This window comes from Melozone crissalis, unplaced genomic scaffold, assembly GCF_028551555.1.
Source record: "Melozone crissalis strain CALT ecotype California unplaced genomic scaffold, PUWL_Pcris_2 ptg000019l_1, whole genome shotgun sequence".
Lineage (NCBI taxonomy): Eukaryota > Metazoa > Chordata > Aves > Passeriformes > Passerellidae > Melozone > Melozone crissalis.
In genome coordinates, this window is record NW_026535797.1 from 10390278 (window position 1) to 10416113 (window position 25836).

Here is a 25836-nt window from a genome sequence, read left to right on the forward strand (position 1 = left end):
AGTCAATTCAGCCCCCAAACCTGAGAAAGGATCAAAACCAACTACAGTTTTATTTTTTTAAACTCTGTATCTCACTTGTTCACTTTTGACTTCTGCAAAGCTTAATTCAGCCAACCTCCACCCTAACCCCTGGGAGCATCTTGTACTTTCCAGCCATCTGGACTGTATTTACATTACTAAGAAGAAAGTCAAACTTGTTCGTGAACGAAGAAAATCTCCTTACTATCTTTCTGTCTCGTCTCCACAGTTATCTTTTAAGTTCTTATTTTTTCAAAAAAATTACTGATCTCTCTGGGGACCTCACTCAATCTCCCTCATGAGCTCTACTGATGTCATACAACTTCTGCACTTATAATTTCCTAGTGCTGCCTTTAAAAAAAAATTAAAAATAGAAATTACTATTTTTCCCCTCAGTTTTCACCCTCTCTTCACAAAAGCCCTTACAAACAGCATGAAAGTTCATGAATGATGGATTAGGATAGAAGCAATTGTACCAAAGTGTTTAGACAATAAAAGTGACAGCTTTGCAAATAAAATGAACTATTGCCAAACTAAGATCAGAGACAAATTTTAAGAGGAACATGGACAAACATTTACTTTTGAACTTGTATCCATTTTAATGGTATTCCTCCCTCTGGCAGTGACTGCTGCATTTTGGCTCCTCCAGGACAGAGGAGCACGCAATTTTTTAAAATTGTATTTTCATCAGACTATCAGTGCTGTGACCCCTCTCCCAACACTGTTGATCCAGTGTGCTGAGGAAACTTGAAGAAAAAGCACAAACTGCAGAAGACAAGAAACTGCTTCAAACTGGTTTTACTCCCAACCACATGTTGGGAGTAAAACCCCACCTATTTTTTATTTTATCTGAGCTGCAGTATAAGTCTGCCTTTTAGTATTTTATAACCCTATTTTTCAGGGCACACTATCTCTTTTGATCAAAGGTAGTCTACAACTACGGCTTATCATTAAAAGCTATTTTGCAGATTTACTCTGCTCCAGTTGACATGCACCAGAAATCTGCATCAAGTTTAAATGAAAGCCAGATTGGTGTCTTAGTTACACAGAAAATTAATGAAAGCAATGAGTGATGCTTGACATTCAGCTTTTTAACTAGGAATTGAAATGCTTTTTGATGCCTGACCCAAACATCTGACTAATTTCAAATATTAATTCAGTTTAATGAACTAATTTAATACCTGTATAAGGGAAAAATGCCAATGTAACATAAATTAGAAAATACTTACTAGGAAGAAAAACACATTTCTAGGGGAGTGCTTTCTTAAAGAGAACTCCCTACTGTTGTTTATTTTCAAGCTGAACCTCTGAATTTAGTGCAACAAAGTGACCCTTCAGTGGCATAATGACTTTTCATGATCATGTCAAGTATCTTGTCTCTTCAGCAGCTCTTCTGGAATACCAAGGAGTAGAAGTTCAATTACAGATGTATGGTAGGCTGCACACCACAGCAAGTTCATTAGAGAAATACACAGCAGAGAGGTAACAAGGCATTAAAAATGTAATGAATATGCCCACATGAAAAAATAACTACTGAAATAACTCACCCAAACACTACCACATTCTGCTTGCTTTCTTTTAAAGATGCCAGTTTCTAGAATGATTCAACGTTGTCCCTTCCCAGTTTTTTCCCTCCTCAACTCCAAAACTCAAAAGACCAGCAGAGCAAATAAACATGGTTTGTCATTAAAAATAGCTGAAGTGCTGTGAAGATGCAGCATATCTCTGCTTTAGGGAAGCACAGCCAAATTACTTATCAGAAACAAAACTCCAGGAGATCTGTTATCATTTGAGCAATACCTCTACTAAAAAGGACTTCTCCCCCTCCATTTCAAACTGTTCAAATTTTCCCCCAAATTTGCAATATTTTTTCTTTTTGAAGACATGGACAGTAAACATTCAGGCAACCCTGAACTTCTTTTTCTTGAGACACAAGCTGAACGTTTTATGCAAACTACTAAAAATAAGTTTTACTTCCAGCAGTGACAACTCCTCACAGCTTTAATCAAAGGAATAGCAATCACAGCCTAATGGGCCCTGTTCTCTAGAGCATCCAAGTTGAAAAATTATTAGTAGGAGAATATTTGCTGCAAAGAAGAGAAGAATCTGCCAAGAAGTGAGGAGTAATATATTTGCACTTAGTCTGCCTCAATTTGGTTTTACATGTTTCTAACAGAGAGAACAAAAAGTGACTTGATGCTCAGTCTGCAGCTATGGTATGAAATTAGTTTCTAAGGAAACAGGGCAGAATCCAAGGGACAAAATTTCTGCGTTTGTGCTGCTTCTGTAGCAAACACAGCATCAGCTGCAGAAGGCAGCTTGAAGCAAAACTCCAAACTGATTAAGGAATTGGACCTTTGGCATCCTGAACCAGCAATTTAACTGGCAGGATCACTGGTGAGGCACTCATCCCTTTGAGGAGAGCACAGAGGTGTAAGCAGGATGCACAGCAGCTCACAGCCACTGCCAGCCTACTCCTCCCAACTGCAGTGCAGAAAGAGACACTAAAAATAATACAGCTGGCACTGAATATAGTCTGCTCCTTCAGGCATGCACAGGCTCTGCTGTGACTTTTAGAAAATCTGACTGCCCACATCTCGTGGTTCCTCTTTCAGAGGAAAAACAAATCTTTAACTAGTGAGGCAGAAAACTTTTCTGTCCAAGAACTCCAAGTGGGTCAGATAAAAGGTGCTGATTTTCAAGAGAGGTTTCCACACCATGAATGCCAAGCAGGTTTCCCTGCTGTGATGAGCACTGGGCTTTGGGGAGCATCCCTCCAACCTGATGGCACAGGGATGCTCTGGGTGCTCTCCCAGCTGATGCTGCACCCCGTGTCCAGGGATTGCACTCAGGATGCAGACAGGCAAGAAGGGCAGCTACACCAGGGAACTCCAGATGATGAGATCCTCCAGGCCAAAATAATCAGAATTCCTTGGAGAATTTAAAAGTTCTGAGGTTTGTGGTGCACTCTGAAATGAAACATTCCTCCTACCAACCAGCCACATAACTCACTGCTTAGCAACAGAGGGTGCACACGTGTACCTGTTTGCAAGAAGGAAAACAACTCTTGTTATCCATCATTCTCACAACACAATTTCTCTCTGAGTATACACAGGGTTTGTTGTTTGTTTTTTTTAAATTATCTTAAACTCACATTTCAATATAAATCCAGGTCCCCTCTACATTCAGTGAAAACTAGATGGTGAATTGAAAATAGAATGTTTCTAAAGCAGTTTCAACACAGGTGTTTGAGTGAGGCTAATTTCAACCTGAGAGGGAACTCTCCTTGGTTTGCTGTGTCTGTTTGGGCAGTGACAATTCTTTTTACACAGCTTTCCTTTTCAGAAGGAAAACATCAATGCATCTCAAAACCTCAGTGTCAAGAGTCTACTTCTAAAACTGTTTGCCTGATGGCCAGAGGTGACACCCAGCCCTGAAATCCCAAATACATTGCCCCAGGCTGGGGTATTATTTCCACTATGCTATTCCACTGCAGAACACACATCAATACTCATCTCTGTCCATAAATCAATGGAACCTATTTTAGGCACAAAAGCTTCAAAATAAATCGTTCTGACCAACCTCTCAAATTAATTATGCAAATGCTGTATCAAAGCACAGAGATAATTTTTACTTCAAATTTTTAAAATCTGCACAGATACTCTGAAATGAAAAGAAATTAAATGCCTAATTATACACACTGAATAATACAGATAATGGCCTGTCACATGCATCATTCTGAATGCAAATCAGAACAATGGTTTTAGCTGTAAACACAATGTGGAAACATCAAGTAACTTTGATCTTGTCTTTGGCAAGAACACACTTTCTTAAGATTACCTTCTGTATTCAGTGGGATATATATATATATATAAAAATATATAATGAAGTATTTTTCCCTTTTGAATCTCAAAGCCTTTCCTTACCAAACATACTCTATGATTTATTCCAAGAGAGATGAATTATATTTCTCCAGACACAAGGACACTGCCTTTTACTGCCCTGCTAGAAACACTAAAAGCAAAAAAACCCTTGTTTGATGCTTTACTTTCATTCAAGCAAAGTGTGATTGGTTTTGTATCCAAAATATCCACAAAGTGTGGCTGTACTCAAAAGCTCCTGTGCTGAGGAGCACATACCAGCTTAGGAGAGAGGAAGAAATCCATACCCAGAGCAAGCAGCCAACCTGCAAATCCCTGCTGTGGAAATGAGTCCTAGCACACACTCCAGGCATGTTTAGGAGGTAAGATTTTCTGCATTTCAGCCCACTTCTCCCTAACACAGCAAGCCAACCGTGCAGAAATCAAGTGACCTACCAAAGGAAGGGCTAAAACTGAATAGATGTGAATGTTCAGGTTGGACATGCCAGGAAGGCAGTGGAAACCACTGCTGTCCTCTTTGCCTGGTACTAAAAAATTCCTTGTACCACTGCCCATGCTGTTAAGACAAATTTCAGCAAGTGTAAAACCTTATTTCATGAAAATGTCAGTAAAGGGAGATTAGGCTTTTAATGCAACAGTTCCACAGCTTAAGGAATTGAGGCTGGAAATTAAAAATTAGGAATTTCAGTGGCGACTATGGCTAACAGTGACTGAAAGGTCCAAGTGCAATAGGAAAGTCTGTAGGGTGCAGAAGTCTTCACTTGCCACTCAGCTTTGCTTTCCAACACCTTTTGCCACTTACAGATAAAACACAAGATATTAAATTTCATGTTGTGGTTTTATTAGTTTTAAGGTATGAAGAAAATCTATGAAAGTAACAATACAGGAAAATAAATGCATGACTCTAGTCACCTCTCAGTAGCTACATTTCTAACAAGATCCTCAGCTTAGGCTAAAGCCTTTATTCACACACCTGGATCCCTTCAACAAAAATTGCTTTAAAGGAGGGAAGGGAACATGTGCTGATCAACCAGAACACTCCATTAAATGGTGATGCAAGACTGCATGAGATACACATTGAAGGCCTGCACAATTAATCCACACCCAGGTCTAAAATAAAGCAGTACTACAGAATTGTAAGATTCCCTGAGCATGTGCACCTCAGCCAACTTACAAAAGCCCTTACCTATCTCTGCAACTCAATCTTTTCCACTGCTGAAAGTGCCAAACTCAAGAAAAAAACCAGCCACTTTCAAGGCAGTCACATTGAGAACTTGTACATCAAATTCAGTTAGGAAAGTGAACAAAACTAGGACAGACACCTTCAGCTTGAATTTGTTGAATGTTAAAATGATTCAAGTCTTATTGTGAGGTTTTAGGTAAGCTTTTCTTTCTACTTTTTTATAGTAGTATCTGCCTGTCCAGACCAGGTTTCAAAATGCAAACAGGGACTTGTTACCTACTTAAACAGAACAACTATCCAGTATAACATTTATTAAGACACTACTTAAAACACTGTCTGCATTCTCCCTTTCTGTCTTCCTGACATGAACTCATCCCTCATTTGCTGTTCCATTCAACAAACTCTTGTTACTTGGTCCATTTCTGTTGGCAAAATGCACAAGTTTGTGTGTTTGTAGGAAAACAACCATAACTATTTTACAAATACCTTAGGAATTGCAAGTTGCAATTATCAAAACATCTCATGAGCTTTCTCCTAAGCCTGCATCAGCCTATAGGCTTGCTAGCAAACTACAGTCATGCATGCAAGTTTGCTGTTTTAATATTCCTCCTCCTCCTTTTTTAGGCAACATTATTCTCATCCTTAGAAACAGGAAGTCATTAAGTTAAAAATGTTTATACTAAATGAAAACACACATATTGCTGTGACTTCTACTCTGTGACTATTGGGTGGTCTCAATCTGAATCCACTTTCTGACCAGCAAGTGCTTCCCTTGGAGAAATTATCAAAGCATGGCCTCAGAGACCAAGGATTGGAAAGGTATAAACTATCAGCTACTATAATTACAGTACAGGATTTAAATTTTTTTCAGAAGACTTTAATATACCCCAACAAAACTCCCAAACATCTGTTTTCAGTAAGTATTTAAACAAATGTTTTTCCCGAGCTCTATCAGAAATTGGCTGGTGCTGTGTTTCTTGGGATGAGGTCAGCAGTGTGTGTTAGTGCAGAGCCTTTGCTGCAGTAATCATAAAAACCATGTTTATTTGTGACAGAGAGTGGTTCAGGGGGGAAATCCACAGCCCACTGGCATGCTCCACTGTGACCTCCAGAACCAGCCTGCAACCACCTGTGATCAGTGCCTCCAACGTGCCAGCTCTGGTCACACTCTTCTTATTCATAAACTCCTCAAATTTCCTCTTGAATTTAATAAACATTAAAAAAATCAATCTTCATTTTACTACTGTGATAATAATACACTGATGGGTGGCCCACAAAGACTTCCCCTGCACAGAACATATGACTACAACTCTCCCCACACTCAGAAAAATCTGTCACTTTCTATTTGAGTTTTTTTGTCAAACTTACCATTGTTTGCTTTTTATGGATATAAAGTACATCTGAGGAAAAACCAAACTTCAGTCCACCAGCACACATTTTCAACTCCACCTGTCCTTATTACAAGAAAATGGACTTCCTCCCAACCTCAGTATTTTAATTATTAAATAATTGGAAGAAGTGAAGAATGCTTCTCAGAAGGGAGCTGCACAGCAGTCCCTCAGTGATCATGAGCACTTTCGGGAAACTTGAATGCTCTTCCAGCACGCCCACTTGCTTCCTGTGAACAACCAGTGTGCAGAATTATTTGGAGAGGTCTTCCAAAGTGCTGAGAACATGATTTCTGTGCATTTTGATGCTCTATGAATCACCAAGAACAGACTATGAAGCCAAGAAACAGTGAAACATGCACATGCACATACAACAAAAATAAGAGCTGCTAAGACTAAAAATACCGAAATATATCCTGAAAATAGCAGGAAAAGGCCAACAGGAAGCTACACACTATGCCACTTCCACCTGAGACTCTTTACTTTTGTTTGGATCCACAGATCAATATGAATGTGAGGAATTAATAAAGCTAAGCAGGAGAGATCAGCTCTCCAGAGAGCAGCCACATCTGCTCAGCAATGCCAAGCTGCCAGCTGGACAGAGTCCCAAAAGCCTTTAAAGGGTCATCATGCACAGCAAAAGCTTGTACTCGAGTAAAAACCTTTTAGCTTAGCAACTAAAAAGGTAATAGATATTCTGTTAATTACATTAAGTAATTAAGTCCTGTTTAGCTCTGTTAATTAGGGTGCCTAATTTTTAAAGGTCTAATAGCCACAATATTTAAATTTCTGGTTTGTTTGGGTAGTGCAAGAAAAATCCATTGAAAACCACTGTCATTTTTTTGACTGGCTCAAAAGAAGAAGTTATGCTGTTAACAGAAAAGTTAATCAGTTGCAACAAAGAGTCAAATAAATTATTACTTGTTGAGTACTGCATATTCTAAGCAGCTTTAGTGTATGAATTATCAGTTAAGAAATGCAAAATGAAAGACACTCTGGGTCTCAGTTGAGATCATCAAGCACACAAGGACACTTTATCTGGGTACAAATTGTCAAAATGCTCTTTCCTTGCGCACATTTGATAGAAATCTGTTCAGGGAAGAAATAAACCCTGCAGCAGATGACATTTGCCTCCCTCCCCAGTATGTCCCTCACTGACACACAAAGTCTGGCAGGGTAGAAAAGCTCCCATCGAGCTTTTGATACTTGAAGCTATTTCTGAAATAATTGCTGGCCTATGTGGAAATTGCTCCTTCCAAATATCTCAGATTCAGGAGTACAGTACCATCCATGCTCAGTTAAACATAGCTTCTTCTACAGCTGCAGGTGGCTCAGCTTTCATGTGACAAAGACACAGGTGATACCCTTCAATACCTGGGCAGGCAGGTGCTGAGGAGATCTGCTGTTTGGGATTTCAGCAGCTGAAACCCCACTGGGAGCTCCCCCTGCTCCCAGGGCACCACAGCCCAACACTCTTTAACACAGGATATCACACCTCTGATGTCTGCAAGGTATTTCCAGTTCTTATCTTGTGGCTTGTTTCCAAGCAGGGCCCAAGAGCTGAGTCCAGGCTGGACCACTACCAGCCCCACATACAGCTCGTTTTGTAAGCAAAGAAACCACTTCTAAGAGCCCAGTTAAGATCAGCCTGCTGAAATTAGTCTGAGCAATTCATGTTCAGCACAGCAACTGCAGGGCTGCCCATTTTAATAAAAATCACTGCTCTCAAATTTTACTCAGAGCAGCGGCCACTACCAGAGGGTTACTACCAGTCCTAAAGGGATTGTGTCTGTGAAGGTTTGTCACTGCACAGTAATGCTCCTTCTGACCCCATGCAATGCATCAGGAGCACTTCCAGCATCACAGTCCCTCTACAGGATGTGGGACACTCCCCATGAAGGCACCTGGAATTATTAGCCCCCATTCAATTAGCAAATTCAGCCTCTAATTTTATATGCCTTTAAGCAGGGCTTAAAAACCACACAACACAGTGCCCCAAACCAGCCATCTGGAAATGCAGATGTCATCTGCTCACCTTGGTAATCTGCTGCAAGGTTTTTCAGATGAAGATGTATTTCATCTTGTGGTGCTATATAAATAAACAAAGTATTATAAACAATCATTTTATCTGGCGGGGGTTATGTCATATGGTTTGCTTTCTCTATGAAAGAAAACACGTACATAAAGTGCAACCAGATGTTGTTGGCAGAGAATCCATTTAATATGGACTCATTTCTAAAAACATTATTACAGATGTGGCCTACATCCTGAACCCAGTGTTTAAGGAAAAATTCTCTCTATGTGAATTTCACTAATTTTCTATGTTTTCTCTAGGTCTCCTAACTCACAAAGAAAATGTTTCCTAGAACTGAAAAAGTTGCATGCCCTCCCCTTTCACAAATAATCTAAAAATTAATTCAAGCACACTGTTGTAGAAAAACCCTGATCATGTACTGAGGAAACCCTGCTCTGCAGCAGCTCAGTGCATTACCAGCTGTGAGAAGGCAACGATGCAGGTTACAACCAAGTCTAGACTGGGTTTCCTTGCTACAAACAATACTTAGCTAGCACTGCATCTGACTTGTAATTTAATTTTCAAAGTGCAAAAATAGTTACTACAACTCTGCTTGCAGAACTGTGGAAACTGTAGACACTCTAAGCAATTATTTGTGGTGTTTTAAGTAAAGAAAATGAAAAGTCACCTGAAACATACCAAAGTTTTTGATTAATAATATCATCCTTGAAATCTCTTACAAATTTAGAGAGTTCTCAGTAAGGAAATTAAAATATAAAATAAAGATTTAATTGGTGTACTATAGGATTGCTTAGGATATAGAAGGTTGTTTAATTCTAATAAAACCCTGAGGAACCAAGAAAAAGAACAGAAACAACAGAAAAGTTTTAAATTCAAAATCAGTCAAGTCTGAATAAGAACTCCACTGTTTCATGCTTGCTGGTTTATAAAATCCTATCTAGAGCCTCAAGAAAATTAAAATAAAGCTCAAACTCTTTTGAAAACAGAAGAGAAACAGTACTGAAAGACTGATTGCATCATTCCACACCTGAACCCAAGAGATTTTCACCATATTTGATAGCCAAGTATTGAATTAATTAAGAACAGTCCTCTTAACAAACACACTCCTGAACTAGATCAGACAAGTTCTTACTCATATGAACAGAGAATCCAATGCTTAAGAAAAATTGTCTCTCTTTATAATCATTACTCACTCCACATCCATGAGCATATGAAGTTAAAGTAGAAAACCCCCCAAAATGTTCAGTGGCTACTGAGACTGTTCCCTTAGCAATGTATTTATTGAAGGAACAAAAATACTTGAGAAGCTGGGTTAGTTCTCAGTGACATCACTGAGAACCAACAGTTGAAAAGAAAGCAATCCCTTTCCCAAATTATCTTTTGATTAGACCTTTAAAAAATAAAACTAAGTAACTCCTTCAGAGAACAGCACCACACAGGAGCACCTACATTTATTGGTAAAGCTCATATATTTGATTAATCTAGATTATCTTTTCCAAGCAAGGTATTAAAAACGTCATATGAAATGATGAAAAAGTCAAAAAATAAAAATCAAAACAGGGGAAAGTCCTACTTTCACCTAAGAAATTCTGAGTCAGATGATGTGAATGGAGGTGAAATTTTAAAATCCTCTCATGACCAGCCAATTTCTAACCAACAGGTACACGGCTACTTGCTTCTCGAGGCAGGACAACGGGACAACTGGAATTTTACACAACTATTTAAAATGTCCCAAGTGACCTTTAACAAGAGCTTTAAACATCTGTTTTGAGAATCATTTTCAGCAGGATTAAATATATATGCGTGGTTGTCAAAACACGGTTTTCAGTGGGGGAATCAGGTTGATTTAAAGTGTGGTTACACCTTGCTCAGAGAGGAAGCTCTGGGGAGGGTGGATAAACAAACTCTGAGCCCAGAGGTGAGCAGAGCACTTGTTCCTGCTCCTCAAGGAAAGGTTCCTTCCCTGAGAGGCTGCTGAAGGCCCAAGCTCTGAGCTCAGCTCTGCTCTCCCCGAAGGGTTTCCAGCTGCTTTGGTTGTGGGTGTGATGCAGGTCAGAGGCTCTGCCCACCATGCAATCTATCTGCAGAGCATTCAAAAATTACCCCCCAACTTCAGTTGCTACAGCCTCACTTAAACAGAGAGCCCTGATGTATAGGTGCACTCACCTGCTATTTATAACAGGAGTCTTGCTAGCCAAGTCTTTTCTTTAAACATAAAAAGAAATCCCAGTTTGAGAAACCTACCTATGGATGGGGGTAGGAGAAACAAATGAGGATGTGGTTTTTTGTTTATTTTCTTCAGAGATAGGACAAATAAATGGAATTGCTTGAGAACCCAAAACCTTACAGGTGGTTTCTGGACACATTAATGAATCAATGGCAAAACCTTCATTCACCTACTAGTTGCCAACTACTTCACATGAAGGGTTTAACAGTTGCCAAGATGGGTGAACATGAGCAGCTGTCACATCAGTATGGGATAAAAGATCTTAAAAGGAGAAAAATAACATACTGCAGCACTTACACAGCTTGTGTTAAGAAGTTCTAAAGAAAAAAACCTCACAGCCCAAGTCTTCTCAGAGATTAAGCCAAAGTGCAGACAGAATATTTAAATGTAACAGCAATCTGAATAACGAGCTGAGAATTAACAGAGTTGTTATCTGGGTGTTATCTGCACAGAGCTGAGAGGAGTCACAGATCCAGGCCCTCCATACCAAGAATCTGTATGCAGGAATAACAACCCCAGTGTGCTATTCACTGCTCTGCTGGGGCACCTCAATTAGCCAGCCAAGCCTGACTGGAGTCTGCCTTGTTTTAAGGCTTCCAGCATCCTCAGAGTGTTCTCCAAACAGCAATTCAAAGCAGGAATGTGATTAAGGGGAAGGCCTTGGCTGGCCACAAACAGTGCTGTGAATACCTCCTGCCTTTCTGCTCCCTGAAGGGCTGAGCCAAAGAAAGAGCTGAGGCTCAAGAGAACATCCTGGGTCTGAGTGTGGGTCTGAGTCCAGCGCAAATTCCTCCCCACAAGATGCTACACGGAAGTCTCTGCATCTCACAGGGACGACAGCTCTCCTTTCTGCTTTTACAGCCACCACTCCTCAATGCTGATCTACCAAATACACCAAAGAGAGCCCTCTCATTAGAGAGCTGCACAATTGCACACTTTTGGTCATTTGTGCTAGCTCAGTTCACCACAAAGAACAAACAACTACAAGATCAGATTATCTTACAGTAAATAACATCACTCAGACCTCTCAGGAAACTTAATTTCACCCAACTGCAAGGTAAATAAATAATTTGAAGATATCAGCTGCAACCTTTTATGTCTTTCACACTGAGTTACACAACCTTGCAGCCTCAAAACCCACAGGTTCCTGTAGATGAGTAGGACGTTACAAAGCATCCACGCTCGTGTCACCTCTGGTCAGAAGTAGACATTGCAATAAATTTCTGGACAGACAAATCCTATTTTTACAAATGCTTCAATAACTTAGGCACTTCAGGGCAGACATTTTTCTTTCTTATGTAATGCCCATTGCTGGAATCCAGAGAAATATTTCTAAAATTTTATCCTTGGGGCAATATGTAGTTTTACTCCCTCTGTCAGCTTGCCTTCTTTCTTTCATCAAGCAGAATCCTCCTTTACCACATACTGCATAGAAAGACTAAAAACACTGAGTACAATAAATTTGACCATAATGCACAGGGCTGATGCACTGCAAGTGCTAATCTCAAATCACATACAGCTTTTTGAATTTAGTTTTCATCTTCCAAAGTGCTACATGTTAGGTCACTGCAAGGGCTTTCATTTTTACTTCTAAGCCACTAAAGACAGAAAAGATGCAGGAACAGAACTTAAAGTTATGCCATTGAACCATTGTTCATTATTGATGCCATTATTATTTCTCTAATAAGAGAAAGAGCGTTAGGAAAGCTTCTCCTAGACTTCTGTGAATAAAGAATTGGATAAGGCACATTGAAGAGCAGGCGCAGGAAAAGATGGGAAGAGGAAAGAGTTTTGTGTACTGGGTATCAACCAATGCATCTGATTTCACCAATGAGCAAAGACACAGAAATGAATAGGAAAAACACCCCAAAGCATTCTAAAATAATTAAAAAGACATTTAAACAACAGCTACAGTTTCAACTTCAGCTTAATGTAGTACCTCTTAGCTTGTAAATGTCAAAACTAATACTACTTTTTTCTCCTCCTCTCTCTCCTTGAGAACTATCTGCAGAAAACTGCAGTAGTGCACACTCTCTACCCTGAAAATCCAATGTTCTAGCATAGCAGAGGCAGTGAAAAGCAGATTCAGCATCATTCCCCTTCTGGCAGTGCTGAACATGAGAAAGAGAGAGAGCTACCAGCATACCCTGTGCTCTTGCTTCACACTGTATTTCTGGCTGGCAGTCATTTATTTATAAAATCTCACAGCAATTTTGCTTGCATCCTGAAGGGCACTCTGATTATTTTATCCCTATTTTAGCACATTACAGTTAATAACATTTTATAAGTGTGGTAAAACACAAAATACACTACCAATAACAGCTAAGGGAGTTGCAGCAAGTGAGAGGCTACAGAAGTGAAGGTCAGGTACTCACTCTGCCAGAAAGCAGCACTGCTTCTCACTGAGCACGAGCTCAATGCTTGGAATCAGTGTTTCAGAAAGCCCAGGCACAGTCAGGTCTGTTACACTGGCTTTACTGATAGTCTTTCAGTGAATCTGGATGTCTCCTGTTGGATTTACTACTCTAATGGCATTTGAATCAAGGCAACTTCCTGAGTAAGCCAGAATTCAAAATAAATGCACAATGATAGGATATAGCGATTAAAAAAGTATTGCCCAAATCATCTGCTATTGGTCCCTCAGTTCCTTCAGGCACTCAAACTGCCTCAATTTTAAACTCTGCTTAAAGTAAAATTTGTGAACGCCAATAAAAAAGTTTGATGGAAAATCCAACATCAGCCAAATCTGGCATTGTTTGTTTCAGTTATACGGAATCATTGTGTCCGGTCCTTGAATCCTCTTTATTATACCCTCATTTCCCCTGACTGAAGAAACCTCTGTAACAGAAAACCCTCAGGAGTCATAATTTAACAAAGACAGCATCCAAACTTGATACAACTGCATGAATGAAGCCAGTAATCTGGGTATGGTTAGAGCTGAAAAAAACCATAATTTCCAATGGACAAAATGAAAAACTACATTTGATAATAAATCTTCTTTTTATGAGTAGGCTTAATACTCTTCCTCTTGATACAAGAATGTAATACTGTCTTCCTTGCCAAGAAAAAAAAAGGACAGAAAACCCACAGATGACAAGAACTGTAAAACACAGAATAAACATCAGATACACAAAGCATTTTCAAAAAGTTCTCATTAAAAGTTCTCCCAGAGTTTTTAAGAACATCAGTGCTTTAAATGAGTGTTCAGAAAGGCAGCAGAAGTCGGAGACACAGGGCTGGGGCAAAATGAGACAATTGCACAGGAATTAGTAGAAAGCCCCTCCACACACCATACTATGACAAGAAAGCAACAGGCTTCGTGTGTGCAAGCATGGAGTCACACACAGATCTCGGGCTGGAAAATACACACACCACCTTTTTACTACAAACAGCTGAGAACCCAAAACTAACTGAGCTTAAATGAGGGTGGTGTTTGCACCCAAACCCAGGCACTGCTATTTTCACAACGTGAACAAGAAAAATGCTGCTGCTTCTCCTGTTTGTGCATTCAAAAGGTGCCCACTACAACAAGCTCTCTCTGAAGCCGTTTGGCTGCTCACTTGTAAAATTCAGGGGCTCTGTTTTGGTTCATCTAACACTGAAATGCTACCAACAGAAACCAAGCTCACACTGGGGCAATACTGCAACAGGCAAAGTAATTCTCAGAAGCTCTTTCTGTTGAAGTCAGTATCAGGTCGTCCAACACGCTGACACAGCTAGAGCAGTTATTTTTAAACACAGCCATAGTCTATTTAACTAAAGCATCTTTACTCTGACTGAGCCAGTATTACTTTGATAAGACTCCTTAAGTCTCTACACTGGAGCCTGCATATCATATGAAACAGAGCAAATGCAAACTTTGGAAGACAATCCTTCTCTGCAGCTAGAAGAAGAGAAAAAAGGAAAAGAGAGGTGCAGGAGAAAGCTGGGAGGACCTGGCAGCAGGGACAATAAAGTGCTATCTGCAGGACAGCTGCTCACACTGAGAGCTTCTATCACCACCACCTGCACAGAGATGCCCTGGAACGATTTCAGTCAACTCCAGCAGCAAAGAGCTTTCTGTTGCTAGGAACTCAGCATTACACTCCTAAAACAATTCTTCTGCCAGGTTTTCTTACACATTCTTTAACTGATGAGAACCTGGATGCAAAGAGAAGAGGGCCAATGCCATTGTGAAAGGCACCTAAGAGGCTGCAAGCTAGAATTAGCATTTTGGGCGGCTCGCTGAGATATGCTAAGCAACTTATTTGTATATATTTTCTACAATGGAATTCTGAATTCTTTATTATATATAAAATTATCTTGTAAACATATGCAGAAGTTCATTACTGGAACCAAGAGCAGCCCCACCCTTCCCTCTCACCAAAGAAAGAATTTGTTCTATACATATAGACAGTGTGGCCTGCTTGATGTAATAAAGTTCTCCTATGGCAGTATTTAGCCTCTACTTCTTATATATAACTTATGAAATAAAGAAAAAGTAAGAGAAGCAATGGTATGCACTACTCAGTAGTGCAAACCTTTGCATTTTACTATAGAAAATTTATTTGTGCATCTTGTGCTATGCATGGATACTGCAGGCTCTGGAGGCAAGGGGAGGCTGCTGTGGAAAGCAACACCAAGTGCCCAAGAGCAGCACACCCACAGGATTGTCAAGCCACACAGAGCTGGGATATGCCTAGCATGCAGAGATTATTTTAATTAAAATATTTTTGAAATTATTTTTTTGTTTTGCCAAAACATTGCATTTATCCCAGAATCTCCCTTTAAACATGACTGCTCCCCCTCAGACTCTGAGAGCACTGCGAGGGTAATGGGGAACCTCTCAATCTGGGGGCTGCCGCATTGTATCTCAAAGCCCAGAGAAATTATTTGATCACTCTTGCTCTCCAGCCTTGCAGTGCTCACTGACACCTCCCAGTTCGGCAGAGCATCACCACACCAGGATTAAGGGGCTGGAGTCTACCTGGAGCCCAGCACTGACAGTGCCCCATCTTCTGACCCCCTCTTTTCCCTGCTCCTCCCCATTGCCTTTGACTCCTTGTACACACCCAGTGCTCACTCAAACCTCTCTTGAGTTAATTCAACTTATTAAAGAGAGTTGATGGAGTCAGAGGGGGGAGAGGAGCTTTTCTGCTGCAATCCACAGCAAATTGCACAAGTTCAGCAAGCAGCAGAGTTTACACAAGAGAGGATGAGGCAGGGCCAGGAGGGAAGAGCAGGGTATGCCCTTCAGCTTGGTTGTAATGTACAACCCAAATATTTCAATCTGATGGAAATCTGTCCTGGAGAGGAGTGACTGCACTAAAGAGGTGATTATATTTATTGGAACAGTGACATGCAGACTTCTTATTTGACAGGGCTCTTAAATAGGATTACAGGGCTTTAATTTGGCTCTTTAAATTGGTTTTGGAGAGAGAGAGAGAAACACAAAAAAAGTTTAGAGAGAGGTTGGAATAACCTTGGAGGGAGTACACTACATTATGCCATGTTAACCATAATAGCTTCCCTAGCACAAATATATGCTCGTGCACATTCTCCAAGTTAACTAATAAACAAAAGACCCATAAAAAAGATAATTACTTACACTATGCATTTGCACACTGCAACCAGTAATTTTGTAGCTTTAGTTCCATCTTTCAAGTGTCACTTATATTGACAAGGAACAGTGGCAGCAGTGTATATCACAAAATGAGTAAACAAATGACCTTTATCTGACTTTATTAAAGTAATAAAGGACAGACTTTTTTTTTTTTACTTACTTCAAAGAGAGTTTTATAGCTAGCTACCAGCAGGGTGTGGACTGAAGCAAAAAACTTTGAAATGGGTCCCTGTGAAATCTGAAACCAAAATACAGAAGAGGTCACCTCTCTGTGAAGAACCGCCTTGTCTGTATGTATACTATAAGCAAAGCTCTGTTAGCTCAGCCTCGGTAATAATGTAATTCAACTTAGCCCCTGGGAATAGCAACAACATCAGGTTTCTACTACAAAGATAAATTTGCTGCCCACAATATCTGTTACTATATATTTGCAGCATGTTTGATAGTAGCCAGACACTAGTGTTACATGCTATACCTCAAGCTATTTTCTCTTGTTAAAGGCTAGCCCAGGCTATAAATAAACTTTTATTCTTACTCTCACCATTAGCCAATTCTTTTTAATCAACATTGCACGTACATTAGTTTTATGCAATATAGTAGCTAATATTAATAGGAAAGGAAGCGATACATGTGGGAGTTTTTTGTTTTAATTTTTAAATATTGTTCCCATAAAGGGGAGAATTCCCACCCTTTTCAACAAGGAAACTGATCATTTTTCCAGTGGAGAGAGAGAACCTCCTAAGACAAGTATTGGGACAATAAGACCAGTATACTTTGGTCTGGGGTATGGGCTCCTGTGAAACAGTTCACTGACCCAAGCTCGGTGACAAGTGCCACACAGCACTCGAGGTCCTTGGAAAGGCACCATGCACACATTGCTCTGCTGACACACATGGCCTAGGCTGCCTGTTCCTGCAGCTCTAGGAAAGGAGCAGGCAGAGGAGGCTGCTGGCACTGGGAGCACTGGAGGAGCCTGGGCTCCTGCTGGCCCTGGGTGCAGAACAGAGCGCTCCAACCTCCTGTCCCCGCTCAGAGCTCTCCAACCTCTGTCCCCACTCAGAGCTCTCCAACCTCTGTCCCCGCTCAGAGCTCTCCAACCTCTGTCCCCACTCAGAGCGCTCCAACCTCTGTCCCCACTCAGAGCTCTCCAACCTCCCGTCCCCGCTCAGAGCGCTCCAACCTCTGTCCCCCCTCAGAGCGCTCCAACCTCCCGTCCCTGCTCAGAGCGCTCCAACCTCCTGTCCCCACTCAGAGCGCTCCAACTCCTGTCCCCGCTCAGAGCGCTCCAACCTCTGTCCCCACTCAGAGCTCTCCAACCTCCTGTCCCCGCTCAGAGCGCTCCAACCTCTGTCCCCACTCAGAGCTCTCCAACCTCCTGTCCCCGCTCAGAGCGCTCCAACCTCTGTCCCCGCTCAGAGCTCTCCAACCTCTGTCCCCGCTCAGAGCTCTCCAACCTCCCGTCCCCCTCAGAGCTCTCCAACCTCCTGTCCCCGCTGAGAGCGCTCCAACCTCTGTCCCCACTCAGAGCTCTCCCTCCCTCTCACCCCGAGGTCTGTCCCGTGGGTTTGCCAAACCTCTCCTCAGATGGAAATCTCCACATCTAAGCAAGGATTCCCCAAGGCACTGGACTGAAGTGTTGCCCACCCTTGCTGGATGACACCTCTCTGGTACAGAAGAAATAATAACCACACTTAACAGCCTCCATCGGCCACTTTGGGTCCATTGCTTGAGAGACAGTGCCTTGATCCAGGCAATTGGGGACTTAAGATACTTTGAAGGACACAGGCAATACATTAAGTGCCACTTGATTTGATTAGAAGCATTGACATGCAATAAAACACTCATGTTAGGAATGGCAAGGAAAAAAGAACACTTCCTGCTGACTAGACAGCAAGTTTCCATTTTGAATGGTGTGGTGCTTGAGAAGAACTAAGCACTCTTTGAAATCCAGCCCTTCACCAGGAGCTGTCTTAGGACATGTTAAAACGAGGGGCACAGATCTTTAAAAAAAAAATCTAAGTTTTAGCAAACACACACAAAGAGCATAATGTATACAATGCAACAACCCTTTAAAGAGGAAGCAGTATTTCAGTTTCTCCCCAAGTTCTTGGCTCACAGGAAAACATCTGATGTAAAAAGGGAACCAACCCAATCTGCTCCCCTGCCACCTCAGGGCAAATTATCCAGGCACCTATAAAAAAAACCTCCTGACGCTTTACAGCTTGAATGTTTTATATAGTTAAACTGAGTTGTCTTGAGTTCACATACTTTATGTTATTTGATATGTTTTAACTAGGAAGCTACCTGGATTCATTTCAAGATTTTCTTTTTTTTTTTTCTTTTTTTTTGAACTAACCTGTTTTTGAGCACAGAGTCACTCATGCTAGCACTACACAGATGTATTCAATCTCTCTGCATGCTGCAGAAGTATTTAAACAAAGTTGGAAACAGAGTAAAAAAATGGAAGGGGGAACCTGACTGCCAGACCACTTGGTTTGGGTTCTGCTTTTGTGTTGGGTTCATTTATTTATTTTGAAACACCATAAATTTCAATGTATTTGCAATTTCTTCTGCATTTTTTTTTCCTGCTCCATACAGACCCATAATTTTGATCAGGCTGATAAGGAACAAAACAAACACCTAAAGAGAGCTTTGCTGGTTGCAGACATACTGGACTCTACAAAACATTGTACTAGCCATTATTAAAACATGCACCACAAGTCCTCTTTTCTTCTTAAGATGCTCAGAATTAAATCTCTGCAATAAAAATATTTATGAAATTTTGACTGAGAGATCTACTTTGGACAGTTTGTCTTGGAAGATGGAGTTTTTTGTTCCAAATCATGCACACACAGAGGTATCTGCCAAGCTCTCCAACTGTGTCACTCCAGTCCTTAAGCCATTTAACACAGAGCATGCACGTGTCCTTTGAATGCCAAGTCAGCTACGTGTCAAAGACAAACAGCTCTGCACAGCCAACCCATTCCAATCAGCACATCAGTAAGAAATCTCATTTTGTATTCAGTATTATGCCCACTGGTGGGAATGGGGGGGAAAAAATTAACACATACCCACAAATGCTTTTACAACCTCAGTAACTTTAGGAATAAGAAAGTTTCACAGACTTTGGCCTGAAAATACACAGTTTGCTCTAGAGGGGAACAGCTTCTATTTAGTGGGTGAATTAAAGACCATGAACATCTTTGCCTTCTACCCTGATGGCTGGGTCCAAAAACATTTGAGTTATCAGGAGCATTTTGCCTCTGTCTATATGTTTAGACATATTCAGGCATTTAAAGACAGTTGCAATTGAAAGCCAGAAATTGTACAGATTAACTGTGAACACTACGAGGACAAATTATCCCTTAACCAGGTATTTAGTGCAAAACTTCATCTGCAATCAAGATCTGAAACAGGATGATGAGCTTGTTGTGGGTACTATCACAATTTAAACACTGTAACAGAAATACATATTGAACTAGGTATTAATTTATTATTGCAGTAATGCTGTATCAGGAGAGCTACACAGGCTAATGTAGCATAGGCATGCCAGGTATTATATTCATACACAAGTTCTTACACCCTAAATCTCAGCACCTTCAAATAACTGTAGTCAATACAGCTGAAAATAATAATTTGAGAAAACTTGATCTGACCTTCCACAGGGCACACCTTCAAATAATGTATAAAGTCTGTATGTTCCAAGAAAAAAAATTTAGGTTAGGTTTTAGTGGTTTAAGATACACAGCAAATATGGTATGCTGCCTGGTGTGTAGCAATAGTTTAAATAATATTAAAAGGCAGCTTGCTTAATTTGTGTTTTACTCCTGTTTTAGCATTGACCAGGAGCCTAGAGAAATTGTTATGCAATTCATTAACACTCCTAAAAATGGTTGTGTATCTGAGTCAGGAAAGAAACAGAGGTACTTGTGAGGTCAGTACTTTCAAGTTATTGTATTCAGTTCTAGACAGAGCTGGATGCACTGCCTAGTATTGTCCACTGTTTCCGTCCCAAAATTCTATTTTCAATTTCACCTAATTTTTCACGTTGGGCTGAAGGTTGCCTCTGCTAAGTGTCTGCTAGATCTGAAGCATCTGAGCCAAAACACTTCTCTCTTTCTGACATCAGGGCTCCTAAGTGTACTTTCCAATGCTGTAATTTAATTTTTAAATCGAGGATATTTTCTTTGGAGAGCACTACCCAGCTTTCAAATACTTGACTTTGTGGCCTTAGTGATGCTCTTTATAAATACAGAGGTTTTTTGTATATACATCCATAAAGACTAAAACATCATATGGGTTGTTAAGACAGTACTGGGATACTGGATTATATGAAATGACTTACATTAATACCAGCAATCTCTTTGAACCCAGCCAATTTATAATTTACATTGCTCTAGAAACTATTTATTTTAATCACACAGACAACCTCAGTACCAAACTGCTCCCATAGCATTCTGCCAAGACTTCTAGAGCTGTCCAAAAAAAAAAAAAAAAGAAAAGAAAAGCTGGTCTACATTTGTAGGGGGGAATATAATATATATTTATAATTAGATTTTTCCTTCCTTGTTTTGATTGTATTGAATAGTTAAGTGAGCTTTACCCATCAATTCAGGTCCACCTGGCCTCTGACCTAGGCTGTGTTTAGTGTAATAGCAATGGATGATATGCACAGGGATACAAGGAAAAAAAAACTCAAACAAAAGCAAAACCACGAAACTCCCATATCATTTACCACTTGAATATATGCATTGAAAAAAAAAGTTTGGGATCAGTTATTACAGGTATAGATGAAGACAACAAGCAGAGATTTCCAAAGCAATTCAGTGAATCCTCTTTGGCCAGCAGAGCAGAGCTCGGCTCCTGGCTGAAGCGCTGCAGGAACACCAGGTACTGCTCAGGGCAGCAATGGGAACAGCAGCGTGCTGCTGTCAGCTCCGTGCTGCTCAGGGCTGCCACGAACTTCAGCTGCAGAGTAACTTCAGGAGATTCCAGCTGCACAGGGGAGAAGGGATTTACCAGCTGTCAGCTGCTGTGGGTCAAGAAAACACAACGTGAGATGCTACAAAGCCAGCCCCAGCTCTCACCTCAGCTTGTGATTTACGGATTTCACCTCAGCCTGCTGACTCACATGAAGCTGCCTCTTGCTTTGATGTCACTTGGATTTTAACACGCCAGACAACACAAGGCAAGAAAAGAGTTTCTTCCTAGCCAAGACCACAACAGTTTAACAGACGAGAACAATGAATGAGGCTATTAGAATATTTCCCTAATTAGCACTTTGTAACAGCTGATTGCATCCTTGTCGAGCGGAATTGACATTACCACCATAAGACACAAACGATGTTTAATATGCTCCCAGAGTCCTAAATAAACAGATTCCTACATCACATTCACCAGGCTGTAAAGATCCAGGGGGCAATAAAACACCTGGAGCCATCACCCTCCCACTGAGGAGTCGTGCTCTCAAGCCTTCTCCCACTATCCAACTTCTCAATTAATCTGTAGAAAATGTCAAGTTTGAGTAGCCAACATTTTCCAGTTTACTCTACAGTTGTGAACTGCCATCCCTCTGCCACCAGCCCAGATTAAAAGCATGCCATAACTGAACATACTTTCTTATCTAACCAATTAAAATTTGTTTCTCTTAATTAATAATCCGGATCACAAATTATCTGCAGAAAAGCCATGTACTTGCTAGGGTATCTTTAAATGAAATACCTCAAAATCCCATTTGTGATGATGTACAATGACATGTGTTATCTTGAATACAGAAAAGAAACAAAAGTGTTTTCCCACGTGTCAAGTGACTCAGAGTTAGTATAGAAGCAGAGTATCCTCTGTGGGCAAACAGAACTAATATTAACACACAATGAGTAAGTTACTGCTTGTTCCCCAAGGGTCAAGTAGTTTTTATTCATCATCATCTGCCAAAAAACACTGCACAAAAGACAACTAACCCCCAAGAATCCTACCAGAAGCCACACCACCATCTCTCATATGGCAAGAGGCATTTCAAAACATAGCTTGAAGAAAAGCCTGTGATGTAAGGGGAAGCAATGCCATGAAAAAATATAGATTGCATTCTTCTAAGTCAATACCAAAACAATGACCAACTCGGTTTTTGAAGCAGCAGCACTATAAAAATGCAAAATTGATTTACAAGGGAAATAATAGCCAGAGGTTACTATGGCTGCTAAAGTTACAGGACATTTTTAAAAGAAACTAGAATTCATATCCAGTTTAAAAAGCGCTAGCAAAAAGGCAATTTTATGCACCATCTCAAAGTGAAGCAAGTTATTCCCCTAAATTAAAATTGTTTTTGTTAGGCATTATCATTCCAGCACCATCCACAGCACAGCAAGGACAGCACTGCAGTTTTAACTGGCAATGATGATTTTAACAAGGGAAAAACCAGCAGCATTTTGCCTTCTTTCAGTTCAGTTCGTGATCCGTAAAACATTCCCTTACAAAGGGAAACAAACTAATGCCGGCCCTTCTTAAAACAGTTTTCATTTCTCGCCTCTTACATGTTAATTTCTCACGATTTTCATTCTTACATGTTAATTTCTCATGATTTCCACAGCAAACAGAGTCTTATGCCAGGTCATTTGGCCTCTAGCAAGTGGAGCTGAACAAAAGCAGGCGGCCCCTGCGTGCAATGTCACCTCTAACATCACATGCAACAGGGACCGTTCCAGCACAGCTCCACCGAGCCCAGCTGGGCTCGGCCAGCCCTGTCCCCAGCTCATTTCATAACCAGGCACTGCAAGGGCTGCAGTACACCTTGCTGGCCAAGGCAGTGAAACTGCTCTGTTCCCCCAGATCGCTCCAGCCCAACCTCCCTGCAAGCGCTGCAAAGCCTGCGCGGTCAGAGGCATCCCCTGGACCTTCTCTTTGGGTTACATGATTGTGGGGTACACGGCAGCTTGAATGCACCACCCTAAAATCACCTTTCCCTGAAATAATGTCAGCTGCCACAATCCTCAGGCAAGAGTCAAGGATAATGACTGATTTAACCAAGAGACCATTAAATCCCCAGATATCCTAAAGCATAGCAGCACTCCATCTATTGGTCAGGATTTAGGGACGTGCTTAATCATCATCATCATCGTGCACTAACCTCTGTCATTAAACACTCAACCCCTAAGCAGTCCACCCCCTCCTGCCTGGGACTTCACATTCTTCCAGCAAAAATTAAACTCAAGTAATAATATCTTCTGAGAAATAATGCAACTAACGCTAAAAGCATTAACATGACAACATCTAAACTTAAAACTGGTATACTCTATTAGTTACACAACTATAATTTTGTTTCATTGAGAAATGCACACACTTCTTACTCAAATCAGCATTGAGGAGCTTGTCTGATAACAGCCCAAGAGCTCAGGCTGTCCCCTGGGCTGACACTTTTTTTCCATGCAAGGACTGGATGCCACCAAGGAGGTTTGTACAATTTGTTCACACAGTTTCCAGCCAGCAAGGCCACTGGAGTGACTGGGTGTGTAGCCCTGAGAACTCCCTGGTACACGGCAAACCCTGGCAGGGAGGCAAAAGGGAGTTTTTCACAGCAGAACTGCTGTCAAAGCAGACACAGGCAGAACCTGCCCCGTCTTGCACCACTCCCCCCAAAAGCCACCACCATCCCCTCCCAGCAGATCACACACAGCCCTGCTTCTGCCACACCTGTGCTTCACTCCAGTCATCAGCAACTGGACCAGAAGGTAAGCGAGACAGCTGCCCCAGGCACACCGAAGCGCTCTTTGAAAGGCTGAGGTTACATTTGTCAGCTTCATTCCTCTGGTACCAAAGCTCATTTAAGCAGCAACTTCTCCCACACAATTCAGCAATTCCATACATTCATGCTTTTATAACCCTTGGCCATTCATTTTTTGGCCCAGATATTCATTGCCATTGATTTTATCTGTTTGGTTTTTTTTTAACTAAACTCCTCCACATAGTGGAACTACACAGATGAGGCACATGCCTACACATTTTTTCCCTCCACTTGGTATCACATCACTACCCTCCAGACACGAGTCCAGGACATGTGAATGAAAACCAGCAGATTCAGGCTCAACCTGCCTGTAACATAATGATGCTGAGACAGAAACAGAGGCAACCCACCTCCACGACTGTGCTGTTGCTTTTGAGGCATGCTCTACCCTCCTTACAGAGCCACTCCAAGGCTTCCCTGCCAAAATCCCATCGTTCAGCCATGCAGACACTGCCTGCCCTGAAGTCTGCAGTGAACACCGACTGAGAACTCCGCTCTGAATTCCTAAATAAGCTTTTCAATGAGAGACGAAAACTGACCAACACCGAGGAACAAACTCCCAAAAGGCCCATGGTAAATCCTCCTTTCTGGAGCCTAAAGTTCAAGGCAGCAATCTTGAATTTCCTGCACCCTAAGAGAGGCACAGAATGGAGATAATTCCAAGCTGGGAGCAGGGCAGGGGCTGGGTGGCCAGGGCGAGCCCGCAGCAGCGAGCGGCGCGGGCTGATGCCGGTCACGCCGGTGGCTCCGCGCTGCCGTGACCGGAATGCCGGAGCCCGCACCGGGCAGCGCAGCCCCGGGCTCCCCGCACCGCGACCCGCGGCCAAGGTGGAGCTGCGCGCCACTACAAAAACCCCAAATCATGTGGATTTTAAGAAGTTTTCCGGGAGGCGTAGGGAGCGCGGAGCCTTGCGGTGGAGCAAGGACAGCCCGCGGTTACAACGCTCACTCCCAAGGTTTTATTTGATTAGCGGAGTTTCGGAGCGGAGGCGCATTATTTAAAGCCCCGTCCTCCTCCTCAGCCCAGCGCCGAGGCAGAGCGGCAGCACTGCAGCATCTCCCCGGGCGGAGAGCTGGCGCAGCCCCGCGGGCGAGCCCCCCTCGGCCCCGCCGTGCCCCCGCACCGCCCCATCCCGCCGCCGGCCGCGGCCCCGCGCTCCCCCCGCAGCCCCGGGGCGGCCGCGGCAGCGCGGGGAGCGCTCGGGGCCTCCGGCCGCCGCCGCCCCCCTTCCCCGAGCGCGGCTCCGGGCCGGCCCCGGCCCCGCGCTGGGCGGGAAGGGAGATCCGCGCCGCCTCCGCGCCGGTGCCGGTGCCCGCCGCCCGGGCAGCGTTACCTCAGCGGGCCCGCGCCTTTGTGCTGCAGTCCATCCCCGCGCCCGGCGGCGGGAGCGCCAGCACCACCGGCGGCGGGCGGGGAAAGGGGCGGCGCACTATGTGGCAGGAAGGGACACCTGGGCTCCTCCTCCCGCGCCCGCCCCCCCGCCCAGGATCACTATCTGGCAGCGCGCGGGGGCTCGCCCGCCGCCCTTCCCCGGCCGCCCCTCGGCCAAGTTGGAATCTCGGCCGCCTTCCCTCGCCCTTCCGCGGCTTCCAGCTTGGCCGAGGGGCGGCGGCACCGCCAGCGTCCTCCGCCCCGGCTGCCCTCCATTGTTGCGGCCCGCCCCGCGCCCCGGCCGTACCTGCAGTGCGGGGCTGAGCATCGGTCCCGAGGGGCCGGAGAGCGGC

At 42.5% G+C, this 25836-nt stretch overlaps 1 protein-coding gene and 1 pseudogene across 2 annotated transcripts in view; both read right to left on the reverse strand.

The window, feature by feature from the left end:
- ADD3 (adducin 3) overlaps positions 1 to 25525 on the reverse strand; it is a 92434-nt gene extending 66909 nt beyond the window's left edge. For both annotated transcript variants that reach the window (XM_054277393.1, XM_054277391.1), the window contains exon 1: positions 25446 to 25525. The gene's annotated coding sequence lies outside the window, so the exon portion shown is untranslated. The remainder of the gene's footprint in view (positions 1 to 25445) is intronic.
- Positions 14546 to 24492, reverse strand: LOC128937536 (fibril-forming collagen alpha chain-like; annotated as a pseudogene).
- Positions 25526 to 25836: the final 311 nt, after the last annotated feature.